Genomic DNA, 17437 nt, shown 5'->3' with positions numbered 1-17437 from the left:
CCAAAGAAGGGAATTAGAAAGTTTAGCCTTGGGAGGAACCGGGGGAGGCGCCTCCGCTCATGCGCACACGGAGAGCAGGGGCTGAGGGGGCGGGCGGCCACCGCGGGGCGAGGAGGGGGTGAGGTCCGGGTCCCACCCTCCCGGGGCGCCTCTTTTGTTTTAAGGCCGCGCCTGCGGTCGCCGCGGGCTTCGGGCTCTCCCGGGTGCCGGCTGGGCTGCGGGGCCGCCCCCGGGTGCGCGGCGCGGGCGGCGCGCGGGGGGCGGGCGGCGTCTGGGCTGGTCGCGGAGGTAGGTGTGGGGATCGCGGCGCGAGGGGGGCCCGGCGGGACCTACCGCGCGCTCGGGCGTTTACATTTGCAAGGAGTGAGTCACGGAAGGGTACCCGGGGCCACAGACTCCCGCCCCGGGCACCCGGTGGGGGGGCGGGGGGAGGCGGGTTAACCCTTTAGAAAGAGGGTCGACCTGTCAGGTTTGTTGCCGGGAAGGAAGGGAATCCGGTATCACTGAGCTTGGGCTAGACGCGACATCTCGAAGGTGTCCACGCGAAGCCAGGAAACTGCTGCTCGCTCGGCTCCCTGGGCGCGCGCATGTATTCGGGACCTGCCTTTCGTCCCTGCCATCCAGGTGGCCACGGCATTGAATTACCCATTTAATTGTTTTTATAAAATCTACTTCTTACCTAAATCCAGACAATGGCTCTAATTCAGGTAATTTCTCGAATGACACTATTGTTGGTGAGGCTTTTTCCCATCTCACCGTGACAGGGTTGGTTCAACCACGAATGAGACACACTTCACCATCTCCACAAAGCGCCACCTCGGCAATTCTAGAGAGGAATTCCATGGTATACAAATGGTGAGGTGGGGGGAAGGGGAGGGCTTCTAATGGCACCGTGTGCGACCTGCCTGGTTAGATCAGGGGTGAACAGAAGCAGTTCACCCATCTCCTGGGGGTTGGGGTGGGAAGAGAGGCTGGCGACGGGACCGCCACCCTTCCAGTGAACTAGCCCAATTCTGCTGCCTTAGCGCAATGGATGGAGTCAAAGTTGGGGTTTTGCGCAAAAGTGCCCTGCATGAGGGGAGTACAGTTATTTGCTAGTCCAGCCCAGAGATTTTGCTTGTTTTTAATTACCCCAGGGAGAAGGGTTTAAGGGGCTAGTTGGTCAGCTTTTAACTGAGCTGCATTGAAATAGGGCCCAGGGAAAGTTTAATCATTAGACCACAAAGTAAAGCTGCTTTATGGGTTTATAAACTTCCTTTCTGCAGAGGGAGGCAGGAGCCTCAGGTCTTGGTGATGCATTAATTATTCACTAAATCAGCACTTGCCCTGTTTGCAGCCTCCAGAGTGGTTCACCTCCAGCCAATGCCTAGGATCCTTGGTGCTGGCTGGGCAGCCCCAGCAACACAGAAAAAGCAGGTGCTGTTGTGAGGGTTTAATATTGCAATGGAGGGTCTTCAGAGCTTAATTAAAAAGTATTCAGAGGCAAATGCTTTTCCCCTTGTTGAGCTCTTGTAATACCCTGGGCCAAAGTTGCCTCTTAGTTTTTCATCCATACACATGACAAGCATCATTCAGTTCTGCCTCTTTCATGAGACTGGCTTCTGCTTGGAGAGCCGCTGAGCCCTCCCTGCTACTCAGCAGTGATATTTCTCCCTGGTCAGTGTCTTCTCATAGATTGCAAAGAGTTGCCTCAGCACTGTTCTAAAGCCCCGTACCCTGACCACCTCACTCTTAGGAGTAAACTTAACATTACTGAGAAAATTAAGAGATTTGTTGAGGGCTTTTTTTTTTTTTTAACACATACGTGCAGGGAATGATGTATAGAATACGCATTCACCCTCTGACCATTCCATCTGTGAATTTGTTGGTCTCCATTCCCCATTCCAGAATGTACTTTTGTCCTGAAAGTATGTGCCCTCCTCTGACCTGCTAAGGATAAGGCTCTCACGTGCATATCTGCTCAATTTCCCCGTCTTAAGAAAAAAAACCAAAACCCTTCTCTATTTTCTACACTCTCAACTCCTTTCCTCCTTTTGATTTCCTGGCCCAGGTATTTGAAAGGATGGTCTGCTCTTATTTCTGTTTCCTCTTGGTTGTTCCTTCATTCCATTATAATAGGACCTCCGTCTCCACTACTGGTCTCAGTGATGACCATGGACCCTCTTACTGTCAAGTGCAATGGCCGTTTTCCCCACTGGATCTCTTTGTGGCTTATCTCACATGGTTACTCCCTTCTTGAGACTTTTTTCCTTGACTTCCAGGTCACAATTCCAACATTTTCACATAGGACTCTTAACTCCCCAGCTCCCGTTTCTCTTTCCCCTCCCTTTCCCTTAAACATAGGTGCTCCCAAAGGTTCTGTCTCCAGCTGCTTTTCCTCTGAACACTCTCATCCATACCCAACCTCTCCACCACCTTAGGCTTGGTACTCCCTACATCTATAACTCTAGCGTGTACCTTGCATGGAATTTACATCCAATTTCTAACAGCCTATTGAATAGCTCTTCTTTGATGGCCCATAAGTACATGTGTTGCAAAACTGACCTCTTCCCACCCATCCCTCTTAGAACAAAATGTGTTCTTCTGTTTCCAGTTTCTATTATTGGCAAGGTGATCCACCTCTGAGCTCAGGACAAGCCTGGGAGCAAGACTAGCTGTAGGATTTGCAGGGCCCAGTGCACAATGAAAATGAGCATGTGGGCCCTTTGTTCAAAAATTAATGGTTTCAAGATGTTGACAGAGCATTAAACCAAGCCTGGGACCCTTCTGAGACTCTACAGATCCCACATGCTTAAAGCCGGCCCCGCCTGGGACTCGTGTTGGCCATTTCCCTCTCCTTACCTTTTCCTATGTTCCCATTGCTCCAATATCATCACCCTACCTTAGTTCAGTCTGTCCTCAAGTCTGGTCTGAACCTTTGTAGGAACCTCCCCCGCCGACCCCTCCTGCCCCGGCTGCCATATGTATTCCAAACTCTCCCCTTCTCCTTGTCCAATCTTCCCTAACATCACCAGAAGGATTTCTGAGGCACACCTCTGATTAAGTCATTCTCTTGTTCCAAAGCCTTCAATGGCTTCCCTCTGCCTATATGAGCTTCTTGGAGTTGCCTGTGGAGGACATACTTTATACTTTTGCCCTCTCCTCCATGGACCCCCATTGGACTCATCACCTTAGTGAACTACCGTGCATCTTTAAAGCTTCCACTTAAACAGAGTTCCTCTCTTCCCTCTCTCCACCCCCAACTCTGTCCACCACTACCTTGTAAAAGCCTGTTCCAGCGTAAATGACATAATGCTGTAACTATTTGTTTATGCCCTATCTCCAATAGACAGTAAGACAAGGCCAAGTATTGTGCAACATTGATTTGTGCATAAACATTGCCTAATGTGACATGGGCACATTGTAGGTGCTCAATAAATGTTTCTTGAATGCAACTAAATAAAGACTAGTCTCCATGTTCTAAACACTTCTTTAAATCTTAAATGTCTACTTTCTACCTAACATGTATTTCTAGTCAACTAGAAAAAAATATCACCAGACTTGAGTTCAGTTTCGGAATACTTCCAAATTTCACTCATCAACAAATTCTTCCTCTCTGTTCTATTTCATACGACTTCCTCTGGTTTCTGAAGATGTTACAAATTTAGGAGGAATGAATCACTTTTGTTAGTGGAGCTCATCGAAGCTTTACTCCTGCTGACATGACCCTTACCTTCTTATCCATTCCACACGTGTCCTCACCTGGCATGACCTACTTCAGCATAGGCAGTCTGTACTGGAAAGTTCTGCAGCATTTTGAATGGCAGGTGGGACTGCAAATTGTTGGCTGTTCTGTCTCAAGGAATATGTAACGTTTGTCTCTCTGAGGCATTGTTTGAAAAAAAAAAACTGCTTTCAAGGTCACCTTCGTAGTCGTAGAATGACACTTATGTGTCTCATTTTAAATCCTGGATTGATGTAAAACAGGGATGGCACATTCTAGACTTTGACCTTTAGGTTCTAAAACCTGGCTGTTTACGTAACATCGTTCTCATTTGCTGTGGAAATTAGATTTAAGTGTACTTTGTGAGATTCGGAAGTGAGCTAAAAAAGAAATGTTCAATGACCGGGAAAATTCAGAACAAATGTCACATAGCACTTTCTACATGCCCCTTTTATAATACGTGGGACAGGAATTTGTAATCTTGTATTAAATGCCCTTGCCCTTAGGAGCTCTTTGAGGGCAGGCACTGTATTTTATTGGAATTTGGATTCCCCTCCAGTGGCAGAGTTTTTGGTGCACGGAATACACTCAAAATCTGCTTGCTGGATAAATAACAAAAATTGAATAACCCTTTCTTATAACCATTAAAGGAGCACATAGGGGTGCTGTCACCTAGATTATGGAAGGCCTGAATCAAGCAAGGAGTCCTGGCATTTTCAATCTTGGACCATACAATAGAAACTGCTATTTGGGCTTAACATCCCTTTGTCTGGTAACAGCACCCAGAGTTTTTTTGAGGGGACTAGTCTCCCGACATTGTCAGCCCACATAATTTGGATGGGGCCACTCCCTCCATGGGCTCCAGGCTCATAATTCAGTGCATTTTCATCTCCTTCTTCCCAGTATTTGGTTTAGGGATGAGTATACAATTCAAATTTGCAGTTAGGTAACTTCTGGGATTTTTTGTGGGAGAGAAAATCCCTTCCCCCCGTGGACTTAGAGTTATGTGGATGGAACTGGTGGAGACCGGGGCTAACCACAGAGGAAGGCTGAACAGAGGGAAGCAAAAGGGCAGATCCTTAAGGACCTTCTTGGAATATCTTGATCCAGCTATGTCTAAAGCCAGCAGACATTACCCAAGCCAAGACATTTTCCTGGATATGCAGCATAAGAGTTATAAACCTTTGCTGTTTGTAGCCTGAGATTTGGTGGGGGCGGGGGGGGGGGGGTTAAACTGCAACATGACCTAATTTATCATGATTCAAGCAGGTCTTTAGCATTAGTGTCTTAAAAACAGTGATTTGTCTGTTCTTAAGACTGTCAAAAGAAAGGTCAGAAGTGAGGACCCAAGTCTGTATTTGAATGTTTTAAGATGGTCACTAAAGTGGTATAAGGTGGTCACGTCCATGCTCTTCATAGGCTTTCTGAAATGCTTATACCCATTGAATTTCACCTCCCACAAAGGTGGCAAGAGGGTTCTTTAGATCCTGCTGGAGGTAGGGTGACACTTTGTACCCATCTATGCCCGTGAATTCCAAACCTCTTTAAAAACTTCTTATCTATATTTAACAGGAATGCCATAGAAACAGTCTAACTGGGACACATTTTCAGCTCACTGTTTATTCTTTGTTTATGGATTTTAGCATCTGGTTGCTAACCCGGCGCTTTAAAAATGAGTAGGAGAGAGATTAATGGTTGAGGTAAGGCTCAAGAGCCTTAGCAAAGCTCTTAATTTTTTTATTTAATTAGATTCGTAGCAGGATTAACCTAAGTGTAGTCAATTAAACATTTTAAGACTTGATTACTCGTCATAAACTAGTTTCATTTTTCTGGCATATCCTATCTTTACCTTCGTTCATGAGTGCCCTACTGAGAGAAGGAGGGGCAGTAAGAATGTAAAAAACACAAATTCTTGCCAGTTCACATATGATAAAATTTAAGACCTTTAAAAGTAAGGGTTTTTGTCTCTCTGGTTAGCTTTTGGCAACTTTGATAGCTACCTTCACAAACATCTGTAGAACTGGAAGTTTAAGAAATTATTACAACTGCTTACTTTAGAAATATTTAAAAAGTACTTTTTTATATAAATTATTTGCTTGGATAAAATACATTGGCATCTAAAATTTGAGGCCTGCTTTTTATTTTAAAACTGGTGCTTGGAAGTCACCAACATCCGATTAACTATCTGATAGTTAAGTTTTAGAAAAACTTTTAATTAAACTCTGTTCACCTCTTATAGCAATCTACCTAAAATTGTATTTTAAAGATGATTTTGAAAATTTTATTTCGGTTGATGGTGTTACTGCCCTCGGCTTTGTAATGATGCTGAAATTCAGTAATAGCCAGACGAGGAGAAAATGACTTTCTGTATTCCAATATTTTAACTTTTTCACTTTTCCTTTACTCTTTTTTAAATCCAGATTCTGTCTTTCTCCATTTGAAATGTCCAGTTCAGTTCCCAGTGAGCCCCAAAAGTCCTCACCACATTTCCCTGTGAGTTCCCAGTCCCATGCCTGGCACATGGTAGGTCCTTAGGAAATGCTTATTGAATGAAAAAGCATTTATTGGGGTGCCCTGGTGGCTCTGTCAGTTAAGTGTTGGGCTCTTGATTTTGGCTCAGGTCATGGTCTCAGGGTCGTGAGATCAAGTCCCGTGTCTGGCTCTGCGCAGGGCGTGGAGCCTGCTTAAGATTCTTTGTCTCTTTCTTGCTCTTGCTCTCGCTCTCGCTCTGTCTCCCCCTTCCCACCCAGCTTTCGCCCATGTGCTTGCTCTCTCTAAAATAAATAAATATTTTTTTTAAAAAGCATTTATTTAACTTCTATTTTGAGTGTAGTAAGGTTCAGGCAATATCTTTGTACCAGAGGCTTGAAATGATGGTGTCAACTACTCTCTTGCTGCAAACCGAGCTCATAGATCTGGGTTATTAATTATTACCTAGGGTGATCCAGGATACTAGGTTCAGTTAGCAAGTTAAACACTCCACTACTACTCATGGCTTGTACTTGAGTAGATCCTAATTTCCGGTCCAGTATTTTTACCCTGCGTAGATGCAGTTTTTGATCTTAGCACCTTTCAGAAGTGATGAAAAGGCTAGTTAAAAGGCATCCCCTCTAATAACCACAGTCCTGCCTCATCATCCCCAGCCACAGTGCTGTGGGCCTTCTAGAAGCATTAACTCTACAACTGCAACTCCTCTAGAAGAATAAGCCTGCTTTTCTGGAAGGAGCATTTATTTTATCAAGGCTGTTGCGCCTGTTGCTGCCACGGCTGGTGATCAGATTTGGGAAGGCCAGCCCACCCAGAGCTGAGTGACTGCGTTTTTATCACATCATGAACAAGTCAGCACTAGGCTTCACTCCAGGAGTAGGTGCTATTTCACATATTGGGCTGTTTGCCAGACAAAGAAGTCATAGGATGTGTTTGCCCTTTCCAAGATGGCTAATGGAATGTTGCTATTAACTTCTCTAAATGATGTCTGGAAAGCATGGAATATGGAGCTGATGATTCCGCCATCTGCTCAGGACTTTTTAATCAAAGTGCTGACCACTAGTTGATGGACTTGGACTTTGGCAGCTCCAGTTATCTACCTAATGAGTACCTTAAGCCTTAGCAACAACCTCTCTCATTCTTTAACATTTCTTGAGTGTTTTCTATGTGCCAATCACTGCTATGTACTAATGGTATATGTTCTACACGGAGAGAAGAGCAGGGTTGTCTTGACATGGATACACTATTGGTAAGGAGACCCACAAGGGTTAAGGTCAAAGAGGAAGGAGGAACATTACAATGCTCTATTTCTATAAACGTATATACACATACATACAGGAATAGACAATGATAAAGTTCTAGAAAGAGGCAGAGCAAACAGATGATGGTGGGTACTTTCGGGGAAGGTACAGTGATTATGTTTGGGGTGGGGGTTAAATGAGGTTTTTTTTTTTTAATGACAATCTATCTGTCTGTAACTGGTATAATTAGTAACAAAAAATTGTAATCCAAAGTTTTTTGGTTTTTTTTTTAGGTATCAGTGTTTGTTATACTTTGAATAAAGCATATGATAAATGTTGGCTGAGTCTGGGTTTTTACCTTAAAATACAAATAAAATACAAAGAGCTAGGAAATTAAAATTCATTATTTCTAGTCACCAATGATTTTACTAAATGACATGACAGGGCTCCTCAATCTCATCTGTGAAACAAGTACAAAGAGCAGGTGTCTTAGCACACTCTATAGGCTCTTGGAAATCTGGCCCCTATGTAATTACTCTCACCTCTGCATTCTCAGCTATCAGCCTTCACTCCCTCCAAGCTCTTGCCTGCATATACTCACTGTTCTCAAAACCTAAACCCTGGTTTTTGGCTCATCCAGTTCCTTCTGCCTGGAATGCCTTCTCACTCTTCGCTCTTCTCTGCCAAGACAGCTTCTACTTATGTTCACGTGTGGAACCTTCTCAATTCCACGGCCCAGGTAGATCACTTGGACATACACCTATTGGAAGAGATCTTTCTGGATTGTTCTAGACCAGCTGTGCCACACACAAGGCCAGGCACCTCATCTCTCGCCCTCACTGCCATATCCCTAACAGCAACACAGAATATGTCGTTGGTATACAATGAATGCCCACCAAACAGATTGTTAGTGTAGGAGTATATTTTCTGTGTTTGCTCAATTTCAAGTGCTTTGAGAGCATCCTAATTTCCCCAGCACTGAGCACAGAACTCATCAGATACTTATTGAATGCGTTCATTCAATAAATGCCTGGAACTATGCCCATTGTGCTTCCTGGGGAGAAATAATTCACAGGTAATTCTTTAGCCAGAATGAGTCATACCCAATACACATTAGTACTGTGTATTTATAGCACATTTCATTTTATTCCATGGGAAATATAAGCGAGGAGTTTTCTGTGAAGTATTAATGAGAATACGTAATGTTAACTCAGCATAAACTTGCTCAGTCACTGCTCTGCACCGTGCTGTGGAGAGTGTAAATCCACAGGAGGTTTACCAAGAAGCAACCATACTTTCACCGTCATGTGAGAAGCTTCAGGGTGATGATGAGCTAAAGGTAAGTCAAGGTCTCCAAGTCTTCCGGTGTCCTCTGTAATGAGGTCCATAAGGGCCCTAACATAACTAATGGCTATGAAGATAACCGTGTACCTTTCTGGAGGGCAATCTGAAATATTAAAATTTAAATTACACATAACTTTGTGGGAAAATATGCCAAATTATGCAGATAAAGAGGTTTACACTATCATTTTTAAAGAAGAGAAAAACTGGAAATGACTGATTGATCCCTTATTGATGATCACTTAGGTTAAGTAATTATGCTAGACCCCTGTAATAGAATACTAGACAGTTGCCTAAAAAGATGGGGGCCTATTTTTAGGATATAAGTGGGGAAAAGTAAGCTCCAATTGTGGAAAAAAATATGTAGATGTATATTATATTTCTTGAGGGATTAAAAAGGGACACCGCCCAGGAATTGCCTACATTTTAGCCCAAAATATTAAATCATTGTTTCCCCTTATTATGATTTTTTTCCATAATGAACATGTATAGCCCTTGTTCTAAAAATTTTTACATTAAGATAGTTTCCTGTGATTGCATTCTCCAAAGTGACCTTTGATGTTCAGAAGTGAAGTCACTTTAATAAACTCTGTAACCTAGATGGAAGTATTGCAATGTTCATATCCCTGAGCAAAGAGTGTCTTCTGCCCAAAGTCAAGGAAAACAGATCAAGCTTGCTGATATCCCTAAAGTATGCGGGTATTTCATAGAAACTTGAGTTCCAGTAGGAACTGTTGTGGTCTATTTAGGTCTGAATACAATGTTGAGTAGCCATGATTAATTTTCTGTAACCACTTCCTTTGCTTTTATGTTCCAGTCAAAATATAGTTAGTTGTATTCACAGTGGAAAGTTGATTTTTTAAAATTTTTTATTGTTATGTTAATCATCATATATTACATCATTAGTTTTTGATGTAAGGTTGATTTTTTTCTTACAAAGAAACGTGTTTATCAATGTTTAAATCTTTCAAATTGTTTGTATATTAGAGTTAGCCCCCAAAGTGGATGGAAGGAAAAATGGAGTTTAAGGAGAAATTTTAGAATACAAATCTCTGTATATCTGGTGTGTAGAATGTATGGTGGTGGTCTGAAGAGTTGGACAGAACTGGGATTTTAAAAGAAAATTGCAACTTGAAGCCTATCCTATCTAAATCGATTAACTTTTTTACATTGGTTTGTAAGAAAGTTTAGACCGCTTCCCAAATGAAAGCAATTGTTCTTTTAATCCCAAATATTTGACCTTTTCCATTAGTATTTTGCTTCCCTAGATGAATCATAATGCAGTATGGCCAGCACAAAGCTAAACCTGAATGTCATAAAGATCCCTAAGTGTTTATCTTTAGATATGGGATGTTTATACAGCCTTTCCAAGCTTTGAGCTTCTTCCCATGGTACGAATCTCTGGAATCCTAACACTAGTTCGGCTGTTAGATTTTCAGGCTCCATTTAACTTCCATTCCTACTCCTTTCTAGCAAGTTCACAGTATAGTGATGCTTTTAATAGGCTCAGCTGAGAACCAAAAAAACAAAAAAACAAAAAAAAAACTTGGATTCATTTAAATATTTACTTTAACAGAGCTAATAATCTAGATAGCAGTTATTACGGAGTCCTAGAAATTGGTTGCATATCTTATAGAACCACTGTACCCAACCAAATAATTCTTTATGTAGGGAAACAAAATAAACCTAACTACTAAAGCAAATGAATGTAAAGCAATACATATATATTGTAATAAGTTTTAGATAATAGAACTTAACGTTTTAAATTTGGCCTACCTTTGTTATTTGGTACATTGTTGCTTTGTTTTTAAGAACTACATGGAAAGCTTTGAGGACTGAAAATTCTGCTGATTGTGTTTGATGAAGACTATATGCTCACTTAGTTGGCTATTCTTAAAAGACCTCCTAGTCCCACAAGATTAGACGTGTTTGTTCACTAATATTAAGGATAAAATATTTCTATTTGGTGAGCCACTTTGACCTTTGTTTTTTCTCAAGCAGAATTACTTTCTGTGAAATCCGTTCTAAGATAGGCCATTTATATAAAAAATTGGTTAGTCAATTGTAAGAAAATGTTCTCCTGTATTTGATGGACAGTTTAATAGAGCCTAAGACCAGTTAAAAAAGCAAATGGTCTTGAAAGAGAGGGTGCAATAGAACAAGTATTGTCCTGGGAGAGGTTTTCTATCACCCCCACCTTGGCATTTCTGCCAACGAGCTGTGTGACCCCGGCTAAGGTCACCTCCGTGCTCTTCTGAAAATGAGGGGCGGGGTGAGGGAATTCTTTAAATCTCTTGCACTTTGGATTTCTTAAACCTCTTTCATGAAGGAGAATCAAGATTGGGGAGAAGAGCATGCACAAAAGCTCCAGAGAGATGCCTGCAGCCAGCTCTCTAAGGGTTTGCCTAGTTCTTTCTAGAACTTTTCAGATAGTCATTTTATAGCTTTTCCCATTAGAGGGACTATCTTCCACTGATAAATAAATAAATAAATAAAATCTATTTATTTCTTTTTCTTTCTTTCTTTCTTTCTTTCTTTCTTTCTTTCTTTCTTTCTTTTTTTCTTTCTTTTTTTTTTACTATGAACGTTCTGTGGGCTATTTCAAAATCTTCTCTGCAAGCTAGTACCAGTACTAAAGATTAGATTAATTCTTGGTGCTACGTAGGGAGGACCAGAGGGCTTCGAATGCAGTAAACTTCATCTGTTACCACCTGGAGAATAGAAGATAAAACATGGCCAGCCTTCTATTTCCTAGACTTTGGTGTTTGTCATCAAAGAACCATGGTTGTGCATGGAACGATGTCAATATGGCTATGAAGCAAACACAACTTTTAAAAAAAACATAATTCGTACGAACAGGAAGAAAACACTGTACTCAAAAATCCTGTACATTCTGATTAATATGTTTAATATAGATTGTGGTAAGCTTGCTTTGCCTAACAAAGCTTGTTCAGTCAGCAGGCTGAGTCAGAGATGGACTGGTAGGGCAGAAGCAGCCTTCTAGAATGGCCAAAGCATTTAATGAGTAAAGCTAAAGATTATATGTAGTTTCAAGCTATTTCCCAGTAGAGAAAAGCTAGGTGCTGACGGATAAGCTGGTGTTAAGAGAAGTCATGCTTCGTCTGCTTTATGTTGGAGGGAGGGGGTAAAAATGCTCTCTCAAGGGTTGAGGGCAGGAAACAGGAGAGAACAAACAGGGGACTGTCCTCTAGTGAAGTGTAAGCAGGCATCTCTATTCCTAAAAGCCTTAAAAGCTTACAAATGGAGGGCGCCTGGGTGGCTCAGTTGTTAAGCGTCTGCCTTCGGCTCAGGTCATGATCTCAGGGTCCTGGAATCGAGCCCCGCATGGAGCCCCGCATGGAGCCCCGCATGGAGCCCCGCATGGAGCCCCGCATGGAGCCCCGCATCGGGCTCCCTGCTCAGCGGGAAGCCTGCTTCTCCCTCTCCCACTCCCCCTGCTTGTGTTCCTGCTCACTGTCTCTCTCTGTCAAATAAATAAATAAAATCTAAAAAAAAAAAAAAAAAAAAGCTTACAAATGGAAAAAGCCGGTGAAAACTTTGGTCACCAAACTTTGTCATTTTTCTGAAGCGTAAGAATCAGGGCTGGTAAAGAACTTTTAGTTAGAAGCATTAAGTGAATGAAAAAAGTTCTGCTTAGGCTTGTTTGGGGGTTGGTGGTAAGAAGAGACGAATAGGTAGGTGTGTTGGGGGAGGATTTTGCATGCAGGACAGTTTGATTAAACTAGTTTGTTGAATGGCTAAGGATTACCGAGGAACCTAAAAATTATAGCTGTATTTACATAAATTTTGCATAAATCTTATATGTAAATATATAAGCCTTTATATTTATATATAAAAATGTTTTTCACATGTGTTCTTTAAGGTTTTCTGCTTAGCCACTTAATGCAATTGCTTTCTCTATGCAAAGCCTAATTGAATGCAAAGCAAGGCACTCCTTCACTTTGGCTCAGTGAACTCTGCCTGGAAAGTGTAGCTGTTGCCTGCGAGGCCATGACCTTCCTTTGGGAGTGGCACACCCTAATTTACAGCCCAGGGGCTTGGAAAACATCAACAACCTTGTAAACAAACATCCACGAGGAAAAGAGAGTGACCAAGGGTAAAAGAACCAGATTTGAGAGGAAAGAGCAGGGAGCTTGGTTTGGGGGAGTTTTTACAGCCGAGAAGTTTCCAGAGGAATGATTTTCAGAAGCTGCTATAGGGTGGTGGTTACAGAGAGCTGGGGGAGATGGGGAAAAGATTTCTTTTGTCCTGTGCATGGATTGGATTCCCATTTGACATGGTTTCCTCTACATATGGAGTTAAAGACTTGCATTGTTCTCAATTACATTTTTTAGAGGGGCCAACCCATATGGCAAGCTGGTTTCATGTTACAGTGGAAAACTTTTTCATTCAGGGATGGTCCCAGGACTGTCTGAGTTGCAACAATTTGGAGTTGATTAATGGAACTAATATGTAAGTGAACAAATATTTAGAGTGTTCCGCACGGTGCTAAGTTCTATAAAGGAATATGGAAGTGGCTGAACACGTGTTCTACATCCTCTCGTTTGTTACTCTCTGGTTAGATAAGGCTTATCAGCAAACTGGCAAAGAGAAGACTTCAGAGAAAGTGTTTGCCGCTAAGCCGGAGAGACAGGACTTCGGAAGAAGGGAGGTTTTCCTTAAGGAAAAATCAAGTTTGGTGGAGAGACGGGAACGGGGCTTTCAAGGCTGGCAACGCTGCCAGAGCGCCTGCTCACATGGGAAGTGCGGGTATAACACAAGGTGACTGCTAGGAAGCAGGTCTCGAAGGATTTCAGGAATACCTTCCACTTCTCCTGGCCCTTCCACCTGTGAGTGACCGTGGGCGGTAGACCGGGCCTAGTCCTTAGCATGTCACAGATGAAGGAAAGGAAGGACATGAAATTCAGAGGCTGTGAACCACGTGAGGTCATGTAGGGGACAAGCCAGAATTTGCACTTACCACCTGACCCTTGGTGCCACTGTGCCCACGCTGTGGGACAGAGAGGGACTGTTGTAGCAGTCTGGAGAGGGATTGGATGCCATTAGTGCCCCCGAGATACTAAAGGGGCTGTTGGTTCAGCAGTTTTAAATATTTTTTTTTTAAAGATTTTATTTATTTATTTGAGAGAGAGAATGAGATAGAGAGAGAGCATGAGAAGGGAGAGGGTCAGAGGGAGAAGCAGACTCCCTGCTGAGCAGGGAGCCCGATGCGGGACTCGATCCCGGGACTCCAGGATCATGACCTGAGGCGACGGCAGTCACTTAACAAACTGAGCCACCCAGGCGCCCGTTGGTTCAGCAGTTTTAAAGGAGACCGATGTCACAGTGACATCACACGAGAGGTTTGCTTTTCTGTCGCGTACAAGTTCAAGCCGGCAGGCAGTCCAGGAAACCGGGCATAGACAGCTTTAATCCACACGGTCACCGTGCAGCTGCTAAGCCCCAGGAGGCTGGTCTACATGGCAGCATCAGTCTGGGGTCTTGGTTTAAGGAATGGGAAGTGCTCACTAGAGACGGGCTGGGACTGGGGAGAGCAGCATCGGGGTGTTCCTGCCCCTAGAGCCTCTGCAGCTTTGTCACAGCTGGTGCACTCCCCGCCAGTGACCACAGGTCCCGGTAAGTGACCTTTGTACACATTCCCTTCGACGCCCAGTTGTCACCCGCTCTCCTCGGCCAAGCACGGTGGCCAAGCATGGGGAGGACCCCCCGTCTCGTGCTGCCCTATCCTTTATAGCTTTCCTCCACCCTGACCACATCTTTCTCCGCCATCCCCTTACTAAACGGTTCCGGCTTGTACCCTCTGCGTCCTGCCGGGACCCTGACTGGTAGCCAACGAGGGATTTCGGTTTCTTTGGCCTTGCTTCACCAGCCTTACCCCCTCTCCATGGTATACCTGACTCGCCACAGCCTGGCCCACGTGAAGGGGAAAAGGACAAATGGAGAGTGTCTTAGTTTTCTATCGCTGCTATAACCAATCACCATAAACATAGTAGCTTAAGAGGACACATCTTTAGCTTACAATTTTGCAGGTTAGAAGTCTGACACGGGTCTCACTCGGCTAAAATCAAGGTGCTGCATGGCTGTGTTCTTTCCTGGAGGCGGTGGAAAATAATCCCTTTCCTTGCTTTTTCCAGTTTCTGGGATCCACTTAACGTTCTTCTCTATATTAAAAGCCAGGAACATCAGACCAACTCCTTCTCGTGCCAGTACCTCGCTGACTTTCTCTCTCTCTCTCTTCTGCCTTCCTCTTTCACTTTTTTTTAAAGATTTTATTTATTTATCTGACAGAGAGAGACACAGCGAGAACGGGAACACAAGCAGGGGGAGTGGGAGAGGGAGAAGCAGGCTTCCCGCGGAGTGGGGACCCCGATGCGGGGCTCGATCCCAGGACCCTGGGATCATGACCCGAGCCAAAGGCAGATGCTTAATGACTGAGCCACCCAGGCGCCCCTTCCTCTTCCACTTTTAAGGACTCTTACGATTACACTGGACCCACCTGGATAGTTCAGGCTAATTGCCCCATTTCAAGGTCAGCTGATTCAAACAGTAATTCTATCTGCAACCTTCATTTCCCTTTGCCATGTAACATAACATAGTCACAGGCTATGGAGGTTAGGACATGGATATCTTCTGAGAGCCATTATTCTTGCCTCCCACGGAGGTTGAACAGCTTCCTTTTAAAGTTGTGTCCTTGAAGTTGCACACAACACTCTCACGAATATCCTCCCAGCCAGAATTCAGTCACATGGTCGCACTGAACTGCAAGGGAATTTGAGAAATAGTTTCTCCAACTAGGCAGCCACGTGCCTGTTTAGAACATGGAGGAATTCTATTCCCAAAAGACAGAAGGAAGAAAGTAGATATTGGACAGCAATTCTTTTGGTTCCCCTTCATCTTGCCACCTTGGTGCTGTGGGCTAATGGCACTTAACTCCTGGCACCGAGCTGCCCTTCACCTGAGATTGGCTTCTAATTTAGGAGAAGATAGAATTGTTTCCTTAATGGACCACACTGGCTACCTCATAGTGATGTTTCCTGATCTTCATAATGATTTTCTGATGAGACTAGCTGGTTTGCCAATGTCTCCATCTGACCTCTGGTAACAGGGCTTCCTCACATTTACTGACACGCTGTCCACCATCTTGCTCTCCCTTTTACAGTTACAGTCATACGTCCCGTCTGCTGCCCTGTTACTGAGTGTCGCCTGTGTCAGTCCCTATAAGCCCAGCCGCTACTCTCGGTCTCAACCTAGGCTATCTGCTGCCCTTCACTCAACCGCTGCTCTGAGACACATGGAGTTCAGTCTAGACTTCTCTATGCTGGTCCCTCACACACCTCAAGAGACTTCCCAGTGCCGGGCAGATGTAGTGTTCACTCAACTCAAGTTTAGGAAACTGTTAGAATAATATATAATAATATATAGAATAATAGAAGCAAAGAAAATGTATTCATGTTGATGCTAGGCAGAGCTGTGCGTTCTTCCGTGAAAACTGATGGAGCCTTCTCAATGCAGACTACATGGATCTGAAACCAAGAGAGAGGGAAAATCTATCTGACACTGTTCAGAATTATATCAAAATGCCTCAGAGGCAAAATTTTACTTCCTATACCTGACTTTGGGCTCCGGTGTCTAAGGAAGTATGTTTTTACTAGGTAACACACTAGTTGCACCACTGAATTGGAATACATACCAATACCCAGCTCTTTCAGAGTCCTCATGTTAACGGATAAACAGGCCAAAGAAAGTGGTGATGGGGGGGAATTATCATTTTGATTGGGGTAATTGATCTCAACTCTTAAAGAGAAATAGAGTTTTTGTTACACAGTGGCCACAGGGAGGGGTATGACTGCAGTCTAGACAATCCGGTCCTGCCAAGTCCAAGCACAAAATAATCTAATGTCCTGCACTTGCAGGACCTTCAAAGACAGAATGCCCAGGAAAGAAGGTTTGGGTCACTCTAGCTGGTAAAGAGATGTTTGCTGAAGGTGGAGGGAAGATGGAATGACTAGGAAGGCAAGATCATTAATCCCAATGCAGCCTCTTGAAGAGTTAACAGAAATGAAGCCTGCAATCCCAATCTGTGTTCTTAGTGTGATGTTTTGTATGTATTTGTATTTTTTATTATAAAATATAAAAATATATTAATTTCCTTTTCAGTTCCCTTCTTTCCCCCACAACTCTATACTCGATATATGTTGGTGGTAAATTTTATCATTTGGATTGTAAGTTGCGGGACATCGGAGACCAAATCCTAACAGAAATGGAAAAGGGAGAGAGCACAGCTGGATGCCGTCAGCGAGTGATGGGACTCTGGGTTGGTTTCCTTGAAGACAGGGTGGATGTGCTTCCAGAAGGCTGAGTGGATGCAACGTTGCCTTTGGTGGAAGGGTTTGTTTTTGTTTTAGGATCAGATGTGGGATGAATGTATCATGATATCAGGAAAAGGTGGACTATGATGGAAATTTGTAATTTTTTATCGCTTGCCATCAAAACACTTCCCACCTTGGAAGATTCCACGATAGGTGGAGACAAAACTCTGCTCCCACTACCAGAGCTAAAGGGGGCAGATGTTCTGTCTTCTCTCTGGCAGCCAGGGCACATGAAGAGGTCAGGCAGTTGGATTTTTCTCCTGGGGATTTTTGAG

Source organism: Zalophus californianus, chromosome 12, assembly GCF_009762305.2.
Source record: "Zalophus californianus isolate mZalCal1 chromosome 12, mZalCal1.pri.v2, whole genome shotgun sequence".
In the NCBI taxonomy this organism is placed as follows: domain Eukaryota; kingdom Metazoa; phylum Chordata; class Mammalia; order Carnivora; family Otariidae; genus Zalophus; species Zalophus californianus.
The sequence above is the reverse complement of the archived record's forward strand: the minus strand, read 5'-3'. Positions refer to the sequence as shown.